This window comes from Platichthys flesus, chromosome 15 (genome assembly GCF_949316205.1).
Source record: "Platichthys flesus chromosome 15, fPlaFle2.1, whole genome shotgun sequence".
Classification (NCBI taxonomy): Eukaryota; Metazoa; Chordata; class Actinopteri; order Pleuronectiformes; family Pleuronectidae; genus Platichthys; species Platichthys flesus.
In genome coordinates, this window is record NC_084959.1 from 9,946,303 (window position 1) to 9,968,075 (window position 21,773).

The 21,773-nt window shown below is 40.9% G+C and overlaps 1 protein-coding gene across 1 annotated transcript in view; it reads left to right on the forward strand.

Moving 5' to 3' along the window:
- The window catches only part of jade2 (jade family PHD finger 2), a 162,369-nt gene that overhangs the window by 60,574 nt on the left and 80,022 nt on the right, over positions 1 to 21,773 (forward strand). The window lies entirely within an intron of this gene.

A 21,773-nucleotide genomic window follows, 5' to 3' on the forward strand; every position in this document is an offset into this window, starting at 1 on the left:
TCAGGGAAATTGACGGAGAAAGCCAAACTGGGATGGAGATGACTGAAAGGAGTAAAAGGCAAAATGGAGGAGCAGAGGAGAATGAGTGAATTATCCAGAGAGTGAGGGATACAGACACTGCGGGAGGTGGGATGTTGATGGAGGAGGAACTGGGTGAATAAGTAAACAAACAGGTAGATGAGACGGTTGAGTGGAGCAGCACAATAACTGTGGATCTTCAGGGAATCACAAAGAGAGGGAGAGAGGCTGATGGACACACAACAGAGGTTTGCCTTCGCTTGAGCAAATAAGAGTAGTACCCCCAGTCGTCTCCCAGCTCCTCCCTTGTGTTGCCTGGCCGCTGTTTGTCTGGTGTGCGTGGGTTTAATCGAAGCTTTCAGGCACTGAATTAAAGCAAGTGGGAATGTACCTCTGAGGAGCAGACTTGAAGCAGTGTGCCCTGATAGTGAAAAATAAATATTTAAAACAAAGCTCATCAAAACAGCCCAGCAGCAAGTGAGAAGGGATTTGTAATGTTTGTGCTGTAGAGATCAGAGTAGTGACTTTTTCTACTGCAATAACGAAATACTTAATTTTCCGATATAAAGTGGAAACTAGAGGAACCTTGCTCAATGCCAGAAATTTGCTATAGGGCTAAATTAAATATTTGCATATTCTAATTATAGTGGTAGTAAATGGAAATTCTAATCCCAATTTCCTTAAACCCAAGGTGACATCTTCAAGTGTTTAGCGCTTAGTTCATCTCTTCACACCTGAAATTACAATTTGTACAGAATGTGTCTCCAGTCACAACAGGTGAAGCCGAATGAAGGAATGAGCTGCGAATCGATCTACTATGAAGACAAATTAAACCCATTTGAAAAAGGATTAATTTCAATATATGGTGGCCGTTGTTTATATAGTGTGGTGACCAAAAACAAAGCAACGAATGGACAATGAGAAGTGTAAAAATACTTTTGATTCAACGCGAAACTGTCGCTGGTCAGAGACGTCAGCCCAGCAAGCTTTCGTTCAGTGTGACCCAGGGAATACTTGCATTCGTACAACGTAGAGATTTTGGCCACATGCGTCCGAGGCCACCTCAGAAAGTTGTCTTAGTGTCATTTAATTGCTTAATTTACCAACAGTCCAAAGCCTCATATAAGAGAGTGAAACTAAATCAGAACCACTTCGAACTAAAATGTACATTTAAAGGCTGGAACAAGGCCGTGTTTTGTTGTTGTGCCCCAAAAAACGATTAAGTTAACTAACGAATGAATTACATCGTGTAACTAGACTAATCACGTTAGCTCTTCTGAGAAAAACATGAAACACCAGGCACTATAAACACACTTGATTTTTAGATCAAAATATATTAGCTGATGCTGAAGTGGGTGATAGGTTAGAAAAAATATCTCAAAGCAGCCATTGTGTTGACCGGACCTGTTGGGTGTTTTCCCCCAAGTTTCTAATAAGGTAGTGGTGTTGTTTGTGACTCTGTGGGACAGAGTTGAGGAGGTTTTTAGCAGCCGCTGACGTCTGGAGGGCTGGTGGTGTTGGTGGTGGGCTGTTTTTGAAGTGCTGGTGGGCTTACTGGAAGTGTGTCAGACAGGAGAGGAATGCAGGAACAGGGTGGGAGTCGGTGTGTGTGTGTGTGTGTGTGTGTGCATACGTACTTGTGTGTACGTATTTGTGTGTGTGAGTGTGATATATGGAAAGAGCTAGTGTAGCCCCCTGCTTGATGTGTGTGTGTGTGTGTGTTTGTGTGTGTGTGTGCATGCATGCTTGCATACCCAAAGCTTAATTTGGGTATGCTCTCGTTGGCTCACTTTAAAAGCCCACAGGGGTTTCCCACAGTGTGTTAAAGTTGATACTGGGCTTGGTTCAGTTCCTACTTAGAAAAATGTATCTATGTACTCTAAGATTCCCAAATACATGAAAGACTATTGTCTTGTTGTCTAGGAAGGTTCTTCACATTTAAAATAAATGTAAAAACATGCATCACATGTGAGGTTTCCCATGACGACAGAGGTTAAACTCGAAAAAATATCCAAGGTCTTCACATCTGTCCCTCCAGAGGAAATTTGTTTTATATTCTCAGGAAGCAAAAGGAAGACACACAATAACAAACAAACCACAACAACTGATATCAGTACAGCAGAAAACTTGGTGTGTAAACATCCTTGGCTCCCTTGAGGAAAAAAAGACACAAATAATGAGTAATGTGTTAATATTCAAACAACTAAAGAGCCTGTAAGCCGCGGTGTTCAGTCACAGCCTCCCGTGGCTTCAGATTCACATCATCTTCCTTGAAATCTGAAGCTTCACAGCAGATCTTTAACAGATTATTTGCAGATCGTTCTTCTTCTCTGCCTGGTCGGGTTGACATGTTTTTCTCTCGGGAGAATCGAGATTTTCTGAATCCAAGCCAATTATTGGACTGTTTGTTGCTCCAGAGTACGAGAGAAATAACTCTCCTACAGCTGTTACTCCTCACAAACTGTGATAGCAGGTTCAAAGAGAAGAGTGTTGAACCCAACTAAGAAAACTGCACGTCTATAACACATTCTGTTATAATGATGACATTCAAGAAGTTAAAATTAGTCATTAAAACCACCAGAGTAGAGAGACCAGGAACAGTTATGTCTAATCGTCATACTTTACTTGTTATAATGACAATAATAGGAGGAATATTGATAGATGTAATGATGTTTTTAATGACAACAGCACCAGTTAATAATAATAATGATAGTAATGGAACATGCAAAATGATATCATATAAAAGGATAGTGGGAGAGAGAGAAGGGCTGCAGTGCATGATGGGAGTTCCTCCTGCAGCCTGTAGCAGCATAACTAAGGGATAATTCAGGGCTCACCTGAATCCGCTCTCACTGTAAGCTTTGTCAAGGAGGAATGCTTGAGGTCTAAACTTAAATGTAGAAATGGTGTTTGCCTCCTGAACCTAAAGAGACACTGGTCATCTCCACCCAAAATATCTTCAGTCAAAAAAATATGTCACTGTATTTATTAAACATGATATAATGTCAGTATATTCTAATAATGCTGCTAAAAACATTTAAGGAGCTGTAATATGGCGTTACTTTGACACCTGACGAAGTTAAAGGAGTTTAAGATCGTTCAGAAACTATTAAAACCTCGACGACGCTCACAAAGAAATACCAACAACTGAGCAACCTCGGAAAACTGCATCTGTTGCTTCATCTCGAGCACAGGTGTCATTAGATCTTCATCAGGACGTGGATGTGCTCACTCCTGTCGACCATGGAGCAGCAATACACTGTGAAGAGCCTCACAGACAAACCATTCAGTGCTTTTGGTGAAATGAAGGCTCTAAAAGAAGGAAATGAAGGTTGAGCAGCTCCAGGACGAGCTAAGAGAGGAAGATGATCTCTCACAAAGACAGAAGAATAAACGAGAGTCTGGAGGCAAGTCTGCAAACTCAGCCTGAAAAAGCCAGTGCAGAGGTGGAGCTCTTTTTATCAGTTAGTTTATCGTTCCTACTCTTAATGTCACCAACAACTTGATGCCGAGCTGGTCTCAGATTAGAAACTCATCCTGGATCATTGGAGACTATAATTAGTTTGTCAATAACAACGGTTCTGGCAGCGCCGTTGTTCAGAGAGCGGTGAGAGCCCAGTGACAACAGAGTGTTGCTTTAGAACACGATGAAACACTTTTTCTGTTTCCATTCACATCTGTGATCTCAAGAAAGTGAGATTCTTCTGCTCGCGCTGGCACAAGGTTTCCCTCTTTGTTTCTTCCAATGCCCCTTTCAACAACATCCAAACATCAGGCATACGCATACCACGCTTTACTGCGTTTCATCAACCCGCCTCTTGCCCTCCAACCACAAGCCAGGTGCGTGTGTGCGTGCGTGTGTGCATGCGTGTGTGAGTGAATGTGTGAAGAACAGTTAAGCGGTTCACACATCTGGCTGCCACTGCAGTGTGGCTGCTTCACTTTTGTAATTAACAGGAGGAGAAGGTTAATGAGGAAGTGACATTGAAATAAAAAACATTAAATTAAAGGGCTCGGAAAAGCCACAGTTTTTCAACAGATACATTTAGCTTTTTTGCCATTGTTGAATTAAAATGCACTGTAGTATTATGAATGTACTTTTGAATGGAAGCTGGTCGTAAGTCTTCTCTATGTCACTCATCCAGAATAGTGCCTGATTTTTCATGAATCTAGATACTTGCCTAACTCTCTATAACTGGACTACACAGTTCTGATCGTAGACTGTACATAAAGATGGATGATGTGTCTCCACTTCCTCCCACTTTCCAGAAGCTAAAATATCCTGGATATGAACGCTGACATGTGCTAGAGAAGTCATTTGAAACCAGAGTTGGCTCAGTAGTGATCGAGGGATAGAGCTGCAGTATTGATTACCTGCCAATATACGCCTAACCTATCGTAGGTCACTCTTAGCTGTCAATTTTAACGTTTCACCCCATTTTCATAGCATCTATTACAAATTAGTACTCGATAATGCATCAGTGTGATGAGAACACACTAAAAAAAGTGAGGTGTTTGAGTTTGGTCCATTTCCTGTCCACTAACATGGAGTAGGCAGGATTTATGACCTAGTCTGCAGCCAGCCACAAGAGACCCATCAGGATGCTTCGACTTACATTTTTAGATTCAGTCTTTAGTCAGTGTACATACTTTAACTTCATGAGATCACCTTGTTTGTTTGTGATAATTAGACTGATTTCTGAAAATAAAATTACTAATGAGTTACCAAAGTTAAAATGCGTCTCTTGGCACAGTTGATGTGGCAGTTTGCAGGTTTGTGCTGCATTTGCCTCAGAATTGTTTGTTTAGCGAAACAAAACATAAAGTGCAGGGTGAAAAAAAAAGAAACCTTGCATTGGCAAAAAGACAAATTGCCGGCAGAGTAGCTGGAGGCTCTGCAGTGAAGCAGCTCTCAGTATCAGTCCGCTGGAGGAGCAGAGGCAGAAAGTTGGCCTATTAACTCTTGTCTCAGGGTGACACAGCAGAGCAGACACAGAGGGAGAGGTGGGAGTAAGAGCTTTCACTTATTGTGTGTCTCTCCCTCTTCTTCTCACTTCACATTCACTCCATCATTCTTGCATGTTGGTACGTCTCTCCCTCCCGTCTGCTCTCACTGCCTCTCTAGATTTGTCTGTGATTGAGTTATTTATGATTGGTTACCCGACAGGAGCAGATCAGGTCAGGTTCAAGATGGGCTCAAGCCAAGAATTTGAAATTGCTCGTGAACTTGTTGTCGCCTTATGATTCCTAAGTGTTTGTGCTCAGCTGTTAAATGGCTCTGCAAGTCCTGTCTTATTGAAAATAAAGCATAATATTAAACTTGATTTATACAGCACTTTTCAAAACGAAGTTACAAAGAGCTTCATGTGGTTGAAACATGAATAAAACATGTCGGAGCAAAGGCAAATTAGATCAGGGAATATAATAATACACAAGTAAAATGTTGAAATACAGCATTAAAACAATAACACTGAGATGATAAGACTGACAACACCATAGTTAATACAAATTGTGTACTCGCGTGAATTAAAAGCATTGTTTTTAAGAAGTAATTTAAAAGCAGTCACTGATTCTGTAAGCATCAGAAAAAAGTGCTTGGTACAGGCAAGTGAGATTATTTGAAGGATTTCCACTAAATTTTGATTATGGACACTGATGTTGTATAAAGGGCCTGGTCCACATTTGGCGCTTTGTTGGATTGGTCTGGCAGGTTGAGGTCAGGTCTATGTGAAGGTTCAGTCGATTCTTTGTGCTCATGGGCTTTGTCGTGCTGAAACAGGAAAGGGCCGTCGCCAAAACTGTTGCCACAAAGTAAAAAATAAATGATTGTTTCGTAATGTGCTGTAAAATAAAGGCGCTGTGCCCAAACAACAAAAAACTGCCACTGCGAGTGTGCGTGCGTGCTTGGAAAAAGGAGAAACCTCTCCTGGTCAAGATGAGGCCTCCATCTGTCTCTTTTCTGCTCTCCCTCTTTTCTCTCACCTTTCCAGTCAACCTCACTCCGACCCCGCTTCTTCTTTCACTCACCTCTCTCACTGTCTCAAAGACAAGCGGATGGATGTGGTTCATAGACAGACCATGTGAGTGTGTTTATAGTCGAGCATGACTAATATGGATGTTTCGGGGCTGATACTGATATAAGTGATTATCAACCCCTTAAGACATGGAAATTTAACAGAGGCACAAACTGTATTATATTTAACAATAAATAAGAATTAGGACACAAATACCATCTAATGTATAGAACTTTATTTAAGAAAATAAATAAAAAATGTCTGCACTGTTTATTCTGTAAATAATAGTTTTGTATTTTTGCATATCAGCAAACATAAACACAAATGTTGATAAGCCTCTTATCAGCCGATATGACAGTCAGGCTCTAGGGTAAAGGTTTGAGTAGTTTATTTCTTGTGTGTGTGAGCAGTGTGTATTGACAGGAGGTTTTTGTCTGCTGATGACACTAGTGTGTGTGTGTGTGTGTGTGTGTGTGTGTGTGTGTGTGTGTGTGTGTGTGTGTGTGTGTGTGTGTGTGTGTGTGTGTGTGTGTGTGTGTGTGTGTGTGTGTGTGTGTGTGTGTGTGTGTGTGTGTGTGTGTGTGTGTGTGTGTGTGTGTGTGTGTGTGTGTGTGAGAGCTCATGACTCTCTCTCCCTCCGCAGTGTGTTTTTGTTTTGCTTCTTCACAGTGTCGACAACGTACAAGTTCAGGACAGTTTATTGCAGCTAATTGGTTGTACACTCCTTCCCAGAAATCTTCTTCTGTGTCTCAGACACACTCGGGCTTCTTGCTTGACGGCATGACAGCATTCCCCCCCCCCCCCCTTTCTCTCTTTCTCCCTCAGACACCAACTGGCTTGTGTTAATATTCATGACCTGTACATGTTTCACAGAACTGAAAACACTTGACTGTCTGCTCCCATCATTTTCCCCTCAATGTGTGTGTGTGTGTGTGTGTGCTGCGTGTGCATGTGTTTGTTTGTGTGGGGTGGAGATGGTGGTGGCATTTTAAGGCGCCAGGGGAGCAACAATTCTTCATTCTGTATTTATACCCCTCTTTTTTTTCTTCTTATCCGCCTGTCTGTATTCAGGGCAACACACTTGGCTTTGCCAGTGAGAAGGAGAGAGTTAGAAGAGTCTTCTGGCTGCTCCTCTAAAATAGTGGATAACGGTATAAATCACAGGCCAGATTAGATCAGATTTGATTAAATTAAGTTTGATTAAATCAGCCCTGTGGGGAAATTCGGTCATTGCTGGAGCAGATAGCCGCCCGCAGCCGTAAAAATAAAAGCAAAAATATAAGCGTGCAAATGAAAAGAGCACAAATGGGAGCCTGTGACAATAAGGCAGCTGACATCATTACTTGATAGTGGTGGGCTCCTGCTAGCTGGTTTGGATGCTGTTGTCTGTTGATCAGCTCGACCCCGAGGCTGAATCTTGTGAATTGTTTTCTGCAGCAGGTTCCTCATTTTTCCAAAGCTAATTTTCTGGCGAGTTGCCTTGACTTACAACATGAGGAAAAACACAGTGAGCAACAAGGTTCCCTGCCAGAATGTAACCGGTGACATTGTAGCCAAACAATCTGCATCCCAACCACCGGGCCACCGGGACGCTCAGGGCTTTTTTATTTAAAGCCGATGCTGACCGTTGCTGTTCCTGATGAAGTGATAATGAGAAACTCTGCCACTGGCACATTGTATAAGCTGCAGCTCATTAATGTCAACGTCATAAAAGAAACAGGCCGAAAACGAAATGTTTGACTCTCGTTCTTGTTAATTTGCTCTCTGCAAATAAAAGACAACTTGTTAGTGAAACAGGCAGCCCTCTAACACTGCCATGTTCTTTGAACCATTCATTGCTCCTATAATTCCATATTTAATTTTGGAATATACAAGATGCATCATGAGAGAAATAAGCAGACAGCGGCATGGCTGAGTATTTTGGAACTGCTTACATCTTGTAGCTAAGGAACCAATCCCTTTGACTTTGACACATTGAATGGGACTTTCCGTATCTTATGCCACAGCTCTCACACACCTAGTAATCCTACAAAGACACTAAGTTCAATCAGTGGAGGCAAGTCTATAGCATCCTATTGGTGTTTTGTAAGTTAGCTGAGGTAAGCTATCAGTCAGTGCTGGTGATCAAGACCAAGCTTCATCTGATAACACATAAGTTAGTCAAGCCGCAGGCTAATGTTCGATTTCTCAGGCTATAGAGAGTTGCAAAGAACAGATTAAGATTCATTTTCATTCTCTTCAACTTCTTCATCATCATCTTTGGAGTCTGGTTTTAACATATATGCAGATATTATTGCTATATTACCACTAGCCATCGCTAAGCGCACAGTTACAATATCGGTTTGTTTGTTTGATCAATGGCTGAGGGGCGGAGGGGGCTAGAGAGTGGAGTTAATTTGCATATCAATAGATTCTGTAATACTGCACGAGACAAAGAATTACAATACATACACCCATATATAAATATTTTAATATTAAACTCAACTGCTCTAATTCACGAATACTTATGAAGTGTATATAAGATCTGCACACACAGGCTCTACCTGTTACTACATTGGATCAACATATAATATGTTCTTCTCTGGTCCTCAGGCTGTAAACATTGCTCATGATTTGATGCTGGATTCAGATTCAATAAAATCCAAATAAATCCCGACCTTATATACTGAGAAGGTCAATGGTGTAAAAGTATGTAGCTGGGGGATTGTGATCTAATGAAAAGAGTCTCTGTTGTGTGTGCGTGTGTGTCTGTGTATATTGTGGCCTGTCTTGTATAGAAATGTATTAATGTAATCCTATCTATCAAATTGGTGTAGGAAGGGCTTAATGTTGTATGTGTGTGTGTTAGTGTGTGACACACACACAAAGGCTTATAACATACACTCTATTGTAGATTACACTTGTTCCCAGAGAAAAGTGACTCATCCTTATCCCTCAGCAGATGAAAACCAATTCACACACACAGAGCATGCTCCCGTTGTAACTCAGGACATCATTCAAAACAGGACAGTATATGAGGGGTGAAATTACCACCTCTCTCTTTCTCTGTCTCTCTCTCTCTCGTCTCTTTTGCTTTTTCATCTTCTACCTCATCTCTGCCTCATCTCTTTTCCCTTTCTCTTCAGTCTCTTATCTATCAAGGGAGCTTTTTAAAAACAACTCCCACACCATCATTCTGATCTGTCGTACAAAAGCTCAAGCAGATGCGCACATGCACGCACGCACACGCACACGCACACAAATACCCGCAGTGTTTGTACAATACAGCTGTATTTCACTTTCAGAGAAACTTGCATAAGCAGAGACACCATGTCATATTCATAAACGCTGTGATAGTAACCAGTCGCAGGCACAAGGAAGAAGAACAGAAGGAAAGGCAGCGCTATCACACTAAAAGCCTGTAAACATGTTTTTCATGTTTTTCCTTTTATTTGCTCCCCAGTCTATGTTTCTTCTGGATTTTATTGGATTTGAATGAGGAGTCACAAAACCCCCGGGCTGCAATCTCACAGAGAAGCAAAGGGCGGCTTAAGCTGTCAAAATGTTGCAAAGCAATGTTCTTGTTCTCTTGATCCACACATTGATCCGAGGACATTAATGCAGCCTCAGATACCATGTGACAGAGCAACATATGTTTATTTTTTTGGGGAACGAATGTGGTGTCCAGCTGTTAAAAGTAATTTGTAAGAAACTTTTAGATCCAGTTGTGGGAAAAATCCACAAAGCTACATGTTTAACTCAAAAAAGCTTGAAAGTTCAATACCAGGGTGTAAGCCAATACAATATGAGATGACTCACCTGTTGGAAATGGAATAAAGTAAGAAAGACAAATAAATTCTATTAAACGTCTTTGAAAAGTGTTAAAAAACAAGACTTCTTTCCACTACGGGGGGGAATCAACCATAAATACTTTCTACCTCCGCCATGTAGGTCTTGTCTTCATAGCGGTTTGTCTGTCAATAGCGAGATTAAACAAAGTAGTGGTTTCTGAAGCCCAAACAACATTTTGAATTCTATTAAAATCTCATGTGTTTCCTGCTTTATAAAGAACTTTCATCATGGTCTTAAAAAATTTGAAATGAAACTTGAACTTGAAACTTGAAACCTGCAGGAAACCTCTGACAGTAACAGTACACCACTGACTCGGATTACAGCACTCTGCCAAACACACTCAAACACACTTTACACAACATGTCTTACATAATATGTTCAGCCCGAGGCCTTATTACATAAACACCATGTAACTCTGCTATGTTACCTGTCTGTCTGTTTCGTGTCACCATGTTGTCTATTGTTCATTTTACTTTACCAGTTTTCACCAAGATTGTAGTCATGACAACTTTATAGAGTTGTAAAAGTCTTTCCTCCATCCTGCCATGTTTTGGGTTCTTGGAGAACAATCTATCCAAACAAACTTTAATATCTGAATGTCCGCGATCTCACACACTGTACTTGTGTCATCTCGATGTAATGGGCTAAGGCTGTACCAGTAGAAACCCAACACTCTTATCAGTGTCGACAGGAACTACAGTGTTTCCAGGTTGGGATTTTGTATCTGCAGTGCCTAGGGCTGAGGGAGGAGATTCTGTTGACAGAACTACACAATGAAAGGCGTCTGCTATTGATGTGTCTGTCCCATTCATTGTGTAAGTGTGTGTGAGTGTGTGTATGTGTGTTGCTGTCACTTTGTGTTTACTTGCGTCTGTACTTTCTGCTTCCGGGTCTGTCTGTGTTTTTGTGCGGGGCCGTCTGTATTTGTTTTTCTGCCTTTCCATGTGTTTCTGTGTGAATGAGGGTGTGCTTGTGCATTTGTGTGTCTCGGCCCACATACAAACACACACGATGTCCCCTCTTGTGAACTGGCCGAGCGTTGTGTAATCATTTACATAAAGAGGTATTAGTGTTTCCTCCTAAAAGGAACATAGGGAACATTGTGGCTTGGTTGGTGACACTCCTCCTCCGCCCCAGGACAGGATGACTGTGGAAAGCCTGTTAAAGATATTGGTTTCTAAACTCGATCACATCAAGTAGCAACATAAAACCCACTTTTTACACAATTCTTGGAAGGTTTGTTCCAGGAGTCTTTGTTTTTGGCAACGTGTTGGTGCGATTACAGTGAGCTATTCCTACTCTGATTACCCTAACTTGTACATAATGGCATTAAAATGGAGACATGTGTTCCAGATGTTCCTGGATGCTCCTTTAGTCCTCTTAAAGGGACAGTCCACCCCCGGAATGGCCCTTTGAATTGTCACACACCTGTTGGCAGTTGAAAGTCGCTTCATGTCGCCACCACACACTGCCAGCGTTCTAATGTATTCAGTCTCTCTGATTTCTCTTCTACAATTCAAGTGAAAGGTTTCTTGTTCTCCAAAAAAGGCACAAAGTGATAATCTAGTACCTTGTTAGCAGCTTGTGCAGTAACCAAGAACTCGGAGACTTCTGTTTCCTGCCAATTAGGCTGACTGAAGTTATTTTTCTTCTTGTTGTTTTGGATTCAACTATTCCCGCAACTTTTCAAATTCGATTATCACTCTTGTCCCTTTAAACAGCCGGTTCACTCTCTTCCGTGACTTCAGTGGATTGAATGTGGGTTTTATGTCTGAATGAACCTGGAGGTGGCACCCTGTGGAGTTCTTTTTACCGAAAGTAGTTCTATGAGGCAATCCTCTAATCCTGCAAATGCAGAGGATAAACCGAATGTTTCGTTGAGAAACTTCCAAACCAAAGAACTATGAACAACTGGTTGGATTAACCTGCAGGAAATACAGGCGCAGAGATCATCTCTGAGCTCTTCTTTTTCATTTTTTCCCTGCAATCGTTGTTGCACATTTTGCTGGTTATCGAAGGCCAAATAAAACTTGACTAATAATGTTGATATGCTCTGTGCTGGTATGTGATACCCGAAGATGTAATGTTTGAGGAATATCAGTGTAACTTCACTGACTGATCACAACAGGGTTCCACTTTCATTCATGTGATGTCAATGTTATCAATTAATATAAATATTTAATGCTTTTTATTGTTGAACCTGCACCCTCATTATTTGACAGTAGGGCTGAATGATGTGGTCCAAAATGACATTAAGATATACATGTTCATATCAGGTATCATTAATTATCACTTGACATGTCACATACGTCTGTGTATTTGACAGTGTTCAGTTTGGAAAAGTAGAAGGCTTTAAATTCCAATGAGCCAGATTCATGTTTAATAAACTTTAACTCCAGCTCCGCATTTTATCTTCTGAATTCTGAAAACTTTAATTCATTTATATTTTGATTTCTGTGAAATACAAATAAATAGATTGAGTAAGAGTTTCAGGCTGGATATTATAAATGGAGACAGAGCTGGGATGTGTTCCACAAAACATGGCGGGAAAAAAATGTCTTTGCTGACTCCAGTCTGCTCCTGCTTCCACTTTATGTCCCCTGTCACTGTCTCTGCCTCTCACCCCCATGCGCCTCTCTGGCTCCCGACTAACTGGGTGGAAAATATGAATGAAAACATTTCCCTTGTTTGCCCAGACCCCGCTTCAGGCACAAACACACTATACCCATTTCTCGGTCCTCTCTCCCTCTCTCTTTTTCTACTCCCCGTGTCGTCACAGGCCTGGTATCAATGTTTTACATTGTTTGCACATTTCTGAGAATACGTCTGAGAGGACAAAACTGTGTGAAGACGAGGGGGTCGTTGTTTTGTGTGTTTTTTTTCTCATGTATTTATTTACTGTTTATTTAGGAACTGTGGGAGTTTTGAGGGAGTGAGGTGGTGGCAAACAGGATGGCACCCTGAGAGCGGTGTGTATCTGTGTGTAGCCTTTCGTGTTTGTGTCAACTGCTCTTAATGAATGTGTTGTTGTGAGTTTGGTTTCCAATGTGTATTTACTCTCTTGAGAACTTGATTGTGTGTGTGCCTCTCGGTATGTGTTGGTGCTTTTGGCAGCGGTTGTGTGTAAATGTACTCTGTGTTTGTCTATGTGTGAGAGTGTGTGTGTGTGTTTGTGTGTGTGAGGTAGCCTGCGGTGCTTTAGAGTAGTGGTGTTAATAAGTCTGAGTCATATCCATGACAACAGGGAAACTGTACTGGCATCTGAACCACGGAACAAAATGGCAGCTCACTGTAAAACACAGTGACACTGGCTTCCTGTGCAAAAAGAATCTCTGATAAAACTCCCCATGCACTGAACTGCATGAGTTTTGGGGATGAGCGGTAATGCCCTTAACCTTTGACCCACAAGTTCAATCTTCTGGGCTCTAGAAGTCAGTGTTTTTCACAAATTCTGTTATTTAACTTTTTTACCAATACAAAATATTTTCTTCTCTACATTTTATTTATAGTGTCCAACATATCCAGCCACTGCCTCTTAGAGTACCAGGCTTCACCCTGTGCATTGTTGAAAAGAGTATTACATTGTTTCTTAATCCTGGGTTTGTTTTGGGCGTAACATGTATCATCCCATTGCTGCGCTCTGCTTCAGTGTGGCTCTCGAAAAAAAAAGGTTGATGTCTAAAATCGCCAACGAACAAAGAAACTACATTTACTATGACGCATTTTGCCCTTCTTGTAAGTATAAAGGTGAATCACAATGAAGTTTATCAGTCACGTGTCTTGAAAACGATGACGCCAACAACCAAAAACAACCCGAGAGGGAGAGGGATAGTCGCAATGATATAAAGAGAGAGAGAGAGAAAGGCGAGAAGACAGAGGAGGCGATAATGAAGTCACATTTTTCATTCATGAGTTCCTACTTAAAATGGCAATTTACTGGATTTTCATGTTTAAAAACGTTCCCTCCATATTTGGTGCTCAGCGCTCATTACTGCTGTGTTTCCACGCTGCACCTCCCAGAGTTCAACTGTCAGTCAAACACTGTGGGCAGCTCTGTAACATGCTCTCCTTGGTATTTTTCTGTTTGAAAAGAGTTGGAGTAGTTCCTCTCACTATAGATTCTGTTTTTCTCTATTAAGCGAACTCCAGTTTTTGCTGGAAGAAAATTTTTGGAAAAACTCTGCTGCTGAGGCTTGTTGTCAATTTTTTAACCCTCAACGTCGGTGAAAGTAGAGGTGGTGACATTATTTGTCTTTTTGATGCACATTAAAGGTCCGGTCGTCCCGTATAAGAGTCTCCTGTCCTCCCTCCACTCCCCCACTGACCTGTGCTCACTCTACACTTTAACAATAAACACCAGCCCTGAGCACGGGTTGTTAGGACCTGTACAGTAGTGATGTTGACTTTGTGGTTGTGATTCACTTATTAGTTTATGATCCACGTATTTAAACATGTGCACACCCTCTGCATGAAGTTCATCTGCTTCACACAACACCAGACACGCACAGCCAGGACATCAGGGTTAAAGTGACCGGAACGAGCCGCATTCAAGATCCGACGTCATTGATTCATAACTTTCTTTATATCTTTGTTGCAGAATAGGCGAAGCTCCTTTTATCGGAACATAATAATGAATATCATTTTTTTTATGAAGATCAGCTGTAGTGATTATAAAAGACCAGAGGAGCAGAATCTCTTGTTGATCAGTGGAGTAATGTGCCTCGATGCTGCCAAGGGCTCCAACTTGATACAGAGAAGATGCAGCACACAAGTGTAAACTGAATGAATGTCAAATCAGCATGGAGAGCACTGACCATTGTTATAGACTGACTGTTGTAATGAGGTATTTGAATTGAAAACCTTATTTTGTAAATTACAGCACACTTGTTATAACAGAAACAGTCTATAATACTAGGTAGTCATATGTAGTCATAGAAATATAATTCTTTGCCGCATCGAGAAGCTCCGATACTGGTTTATCATCGAATCGTAGCCCTCGGAATCGAATCGTGAGTCGCCGGAGTCTCTCCCCCCCTAGTTAAAAGGACCAGCTGGTTTAATACTCATGCAGAAAATACACGTCAAGATAAACAAACGTACGTGTTTGTGCCTGAAGACTGTTTTACATGATCCTAGTGTGTGTGTGTGTGTGTGTGTGTGTGTGTGTGTGTGTGTGTGTGTGTCTGTGTGTGTGTGTGTGTGTGTGTGTGTGTGTGTGTGTGTGTGTGTGTGTGTGTGTGTGTGTGTGTGTGTGTGTGTGTGTGTGTGTGTGTGTGTGTGTGTGTGTGTGTGTGTGTGTGTGTGTGTGTGTGGAACCGTTGCTGATTGCTGTAAAAGCAACTATGGGTTGAGTCATCTCTGAAAGGTCACTGTGCAAATTATGTTTGTGTGTTTGGGGAGATGATTGATTTGGTTGACATGAATATGACATGAAGATGACTCACCGCTCCTGACTTTCACCGCACAACACTTCTGTGTGTTTGTGTGTGTGTTCGGTGTGTGTATTCTAGTAACATTATTAATTCCAAATATATGTGTATAAAAAAGATGGCTCACCCTGCTAAGGGGTTTCAGGGTGCATGTGTGTTTTCTTCCATATAAATATGACAAGATGTTTCTGCAAATAACAATCCTCTGTGTGTGTGTGTGTGTGTGTGTTTGTGTTTGTGTGTGTGTGTGCGCACCTGTCAACAGTGTAATAACATCTCTGTGGGGCTGTCAGTCCTTCTTCTCCATGGAGGAACCTCTGAGTGTTTGTATGGATCAGTACTGAAGACATATTGACGATTAAATAAGTAAACAAGCCGCCAACGCTGTTGTGGAATTTCCTATTTTTATTAAATTATGCATATCAGATTGCAAAGTTATTAATTTATGGTCGGGGGCTAAGAAGTAGGCTAGTGCTCCCCATCCCCATGAGATGTCGATGTCTTAACAATGTCACTTTCAGACAAAATCATTTCCACAGGCTGCTTGTTGTTGACGGGAGGGAAAGCAATAGCTGTGTGTGTAATAGGGTTCTTCACAGGGAGGAACCCACAGAGAAGCATCACCTGGCTCTACTGAGAAAGCTGAAGGGATCTTTGTAGCTTCTTTCGCTGTTTTGTTTTTCTTGTTTTGCAACATAAGGGTAGGTCACTGACACTGTGTGATTGTTGGCCTCAGCAGGCAGCTGTAGCGTACACGCTGTATAACTGCTGAGTTAAATTACTTTCTGGGGACCATAAAGAAGTATTTATCATCAAAAGATCCACATTTTTCCCGTAAAAATTTAAAACGGAAGTGAATATTGGACTTAAATTAATCAGTGAGCCATTAACTCAACTCAAAATGCCCAGAAGCTGCCTGGCCCCCAACTGAAATTCCTGGAACCTCATCTTTGTCTGGATCACCAACGGTTTTGTGGAAATCCATAGTATTTGCGTGAGCCTGCCGACAAACTAGCTAACCAACAAGCAAAAAAATGGACAGGGATGAAAACATAACCTCCTAAATAAATCATTTAGCTCTATACGGGATATGCATTAGTTTAATTTGTTTTCGCCACACTGTTTTACTACAGTTTGTTTTTCTTCTGCCCCCTAATGACAAAACAGATAATGTGGAATCCAAAGCTGAATAGGACAGTTGGTTCGCTGCTGTGAACTAGTCAGCACCATTAAAAATGTTAATCCTGTTCCTCACACTCAGACATCCTTCAGCACCAGTACACTTGGTAACCCTGTGCCCTGTTGGACGCAGGCCTGGTTCCCCTGCTCCTGTCTGCATGCTGATAGGGGAGCGTGTTTTAGAGTAGTGGGATTTTGCACGGGTCGCCCAAGGATAAGGGGGCTGTTGGCACAACTCACTTACTCTGTCACACACATCCATACACACACTCACACACACACACACACACACACAGTGAGTGTGGTGTGAAAAAGAGGGGAAGAAAGAGAGGGATTACAGGGAAGAAAAAGGACCAGCCAGTTTTCTCAGCCGCACTGTGACAGTGAGGTATTTCAAGAATGAGAGATTATTTCAAGCACACACACAGACTACAGAATGTACACACAGTGAAGTGATTGTTCACATCGGACAAGAATGGTGTGTCTGAACAAGTGGTTTAATCTTGTATTCAGAGTAACTCCCTTATCTTTACTTGTGTGCAGACAGAACGTCATAGCTCTTTATAGGGGATGTCGTTTTTCCTCAGAATTGGAGAGTAAATAAACATCTTCCTCTGAGTTGTTGTAGACACTGCCTCCGGTGATGTTTTAATAGTTTTAATTGAACTTTTCAACTTGAAATTAAATATGAAAATCTCTCTAAACCGGACACCAACCAACTTTTGGTTTCAAATTAAATAACTAGGAAAAACATCCTCATGTCTCTCCTCCTCTTTTCCCCATGTCTTTCTTGCGTCTCGTCTTATAACCTGCTCCTCCTTCTTTTCTCCCCAAATCTGTACTTTCTCCTTCTCCACATTTTTCTATCTATAATGGAAAGGAAATTTAATTGAGGCTTAATATTTTACAATTTAACAATAAGATCTATTATATGCATTTATACATCAAAAGAAAACACATTACATAAAATACAAACATCTTTTCTACATCGGTTATTCTATAAAATAAAGTCTCATATAGGAAAACACAAGCATAGATACCGATATGTCTATTAAAGGAACATATAGGATGATATTTGGCAAAGCTCTCATTAGTAAGAAATATTCTGTCACTTGTTCTGTCAGCTGAATTAATTTCTGTTCTATACATTCCCGAAACCCTGAACCTTCCTGTGCAACACTTTTATTTATAACTCCAATTATAAACAAGTCTGTCTGTTTGGATGTGTGAGATGTTTTTGCATAGAATTTTGGATGATACGACAGCTGTTGGTGACAAATTTAATCATTGGCAGCTAATTAAGAGTGTTTCTGTGAGCTGTTAGAGGAAAATATGAAACTCTTGTTCGGGTCCTGTGCTCTCAGACGGGCAGATGGCAAATATCAAGGTAGACGTGCAGTGTTAATGAAGGATAAGTGGCAGATTGTGAGTATAAGTAGGAATCTATCAAACTTTTAAGCATATGGTATTTTGGAGCCTTGCTCATTCTCGGTCTCCTCGATGTCTCTCCTCATTTAGATCATTTAAATTCTCTCATCCTCTGTTTTTCCTTTTCCTGCTTAAATCCCTCTTTCCTTGTTTTACCTCGACTCACTTGCAGTTCTCTCCTTCTGCCTCTGTGTAGCTCCATGTATGTTTCCAGTCGTATTTATCGCGACGTCCACCTCTTCATGAGAGATCTGTCAGTTTTTGATGTCTGTTTAAACTCGACGTGTCCTGTGTGGGCAGCGAGTCAGACTGAGAGCTGAGATCAGCCGCTGTCACTCTGCCCACACTGACAAAGTCTTATGTAAACACCATCCACTCCATCCCTCGCTGGCAAGAGATTAATATTTGCATGGCTTTTATGAAAAGGAGGAGAGTGAAATTTACACAGCGGTGAGAAACTGAGGAACTTTTAAGTTGCCCCAAGTCTAGAGAACATCTTACCTCTCTCAGTTCAGTGTTCTACATCTTCTCTCAGGCTTTTCACTGCCCTTGAATAAGACTTCTTTGTTTGTAGCCTGTTCAGCCTATTGTTTGCCAAAGGGGAATGCATTGTGGACTAAACTTATAGGATGGCTATTATTTCAACTTGTTTTTATCTTCTCTGTTTCCATGGTTATTTCATTGGCTTTACCATTGTTGTGTATCTTTGTCTGCTTCTGTTGCCCGTTTGTTGTTGGGTCTTTTTTCAACGTAATGCTTATAAAGGAGGCTTTTGCCTGTGGAGCTGCTGAATTATATCGTGTGATTCCACATATCTTTATATACAGTTTATGATTTATACACTAAATCAGGGGTTTCTGCTTAAAGTAGAAGCTGAAGCGATCGTAAGATATTTGCCGAATCTGCCGAAATATCATTAGCGTCAGTTATTTAACCCAGACGTCTCACTTGCCCTTTCTCTCACACACACACACACACACACACACACACACACACACACACACACACACACACAATCCGATAAATCACTTGTCCTCACTGCATAGGCTCATATAACATACTTTTCAGTCGGGTTACGCCACAAGATGCACTTAACTTTTCTCACTCGCCGGCTCATAATTTTCTGTGTTTTTAGGGATTTGCGCTCCACAGTGTGTAGTTCCTGCTCATAAATATTTCACAGGACACACACGTATGATCAAAGCAGACGTGGAGATTGCATTGTTGTGAATGTAAAGGAGGGATAAGATAAATATTCCCACTCTGCTCATTCTCTAATTAGAGCTCCTTAAATGTAAACAGAAGTCATTTCGAAGGTTTCCTCATAATTATTTGATTCCATATCCCGGTATTGTATTATTATTATTATTTTTTAAGGATGACTTGAAGTCCAATCTTTAAAGTCTTGAAGTCTTTTTTATGATGGTTTATTCCTGTTTTCAGTCCATTTGTTTGAATATATTTCTCCATGTGCCTGCTTTAATAAATTAGTGGCTTGTGCATTCATGAATCTCCTTCATTTGTGACAAGTTTAAAGGACTAGGACTTCTATGGATTGATTTTAACCCCATGAAAAGAGTAAACATTAATTTACAGCTTCATGTGAAACTGCGATTGGCTCAGTATTGACAGATGATTCCTCATCTTTGTCTTTGTTGTCATGATAAAGCCAGGACAACGTGAGACTGGTCCCACATGGTTTTGTTTACTGACATTATGTAACTGAAATGTGTGTTTGTGTGTGTATGTGCGTGTGTTTGTGTGTGTTTGTGAGATACATGATACTGACCATACTGTGAAGAACACATTGTACTTTGACCCCCACTGACTCACGTCCTGTTAGATGGGACGACTTGACGTTATTATGACATTTTTACGTCTCCTCTGCCTCAACTCGGATATCACCACAGACACTGAGAGAGATACGACACCACAGATCTGAATGTCAGGAAAAACATTTACATAACATGTTTTACAATTTGACTTCAGACTTTAGTTTAGACAGGTTTCCCGTTTGGCACAGGTACTGTTTGCTCAGTGTTTAAATGTTATCTGCTCCCCTGCTTTTTTTTTAATCTTTTTTTGAGCTTCAAATTGATATCTCCACATTGCTAAAGCAATTAAATCCTGCCAGTCCCAGCTGGGGGCCAAACACACTAAATCTACTAAAGCTCCGTATTAGAAAAAGCTAAGCTAGAGTAAAGAATATCATAAAATCCAACAGCACTATGATGAGTTTATTATACACCTGACTCCCTATCTGGAGTTTGTATTATGTTAAAACCTATAATTAACTTCATGTACTTATTATTGTTAATATAATTATTATATACATGTAATATTTTGTAATTTTTTTGTAAGAGACCTGAAAAGTTTTATGAACAGCTTTTTATTGCAAATGGAATTTCATAGATTCTTACTAATTTAGAGAGATATGAACTTCAGTAAGTGCCTGGGGACACAAACAGAGGCCGAGATGCACTTTCGCACTTTTGTTTTTTTGTTCTTTTTTCAGGATTTGTTGACAAAAGCCGTAACTATAGAATATCAGCAGCCTCACCAGCCTCCAATGAAACCAGACCCTTGAGCTGCTCTTAAAATTACATAATAGAAACAACCTGCCCAGTGTCTCCTGTATGAAACCTACTCTACCCCTGTGTGTGTGTGTGTGTGTGTGTGTGTGTTTGTGTGTGTGTGTGTGTGTGTGTGTGTGCGTGTGCGTGTGTGTCTTTGTCTCTCTCATTTCTCCTCTTCCAGTTGAATGGCCAGGCCTGTTGGTCCAGTATCAGATTACTGCCTGATAGCAAAACAGTTTCAGTTTTCTGCCTCATTGTCATCGTCACAGACATATTGTAGACTTTTAGATTTATTATAGTTCACACTTTGGCATCAATTGACCCTGCACATTCTAAATTGGCTGTGTTTGCAGCCAGTAATGGATCAGCTCTGTGGTCCTTATTAGACTAATAGATGCAGTATCAGCTGTGAAAATGCTATTGATCACTGATGCACAGATTAGCAGGATGATGACATTAATTGATCTGGAAATGGAACAATCCTGGGTTTTTGCAGAGCATCTGCACAGTCAAAGGAAAACCCCAAATGACATGGTTGTTTGTCTTGAACATGCTTTACCTATCAGACAAACATCTCAGGACGCAAAATTAAAGACAGAGATGAAGTGATGGATCAATGAGCGATGAGAGCACATTTCCAATCTATTCTTTCAAATTAAGATCCAGGTTTTTGCATGTATATTTCAAGCCTTTATCAGATGGTGACAGTGAAAGGGGACAGGAAATGCAGTTAGGGAATAAGGGCAGTGACATGCAGTAAATGATCGTGCTGGTCTAGTCGAATCTGGGACCTGTTTCTCAAGTGAGGTGAACGCTAACGTGCCAGCCTTGATTTCAATCCACAATATATGAAGTTTAGGAATCTGCTACTTACAAACTCTTGCCTTTATGTTTTATTCTGCATCTGATACAGTCTATTAATAACAATAATTGATTTTATTGTGTATTTAATTTAATTGTCATGATGCTTGTGTACAACACGTGTAAAATGTCACTGCAAGTGAAGATTACTGAATTAAACTGTGGCAGCTGTTGTGATGATGACAGCGGTCGTGGTGATGATAATGGGGAGGATAATGATGATGAGGAGGAGGAGGATGATGATCACGCTGCTCCTTGATGTGAGAGCGACGGCAGTGACAGAGGATGATGGTAATAACTGAGCGCCATGATAATGAGGCGGCGAAGACGGGAGCGAAGCGGCGAGCGAAAGGTTGTTGTGTTTTGTTGTTGTGATCACTGACGCGCTTCACCTTTTCACACAAAGGTCATGACTGTACCAGGCAAGTGTGTGAATA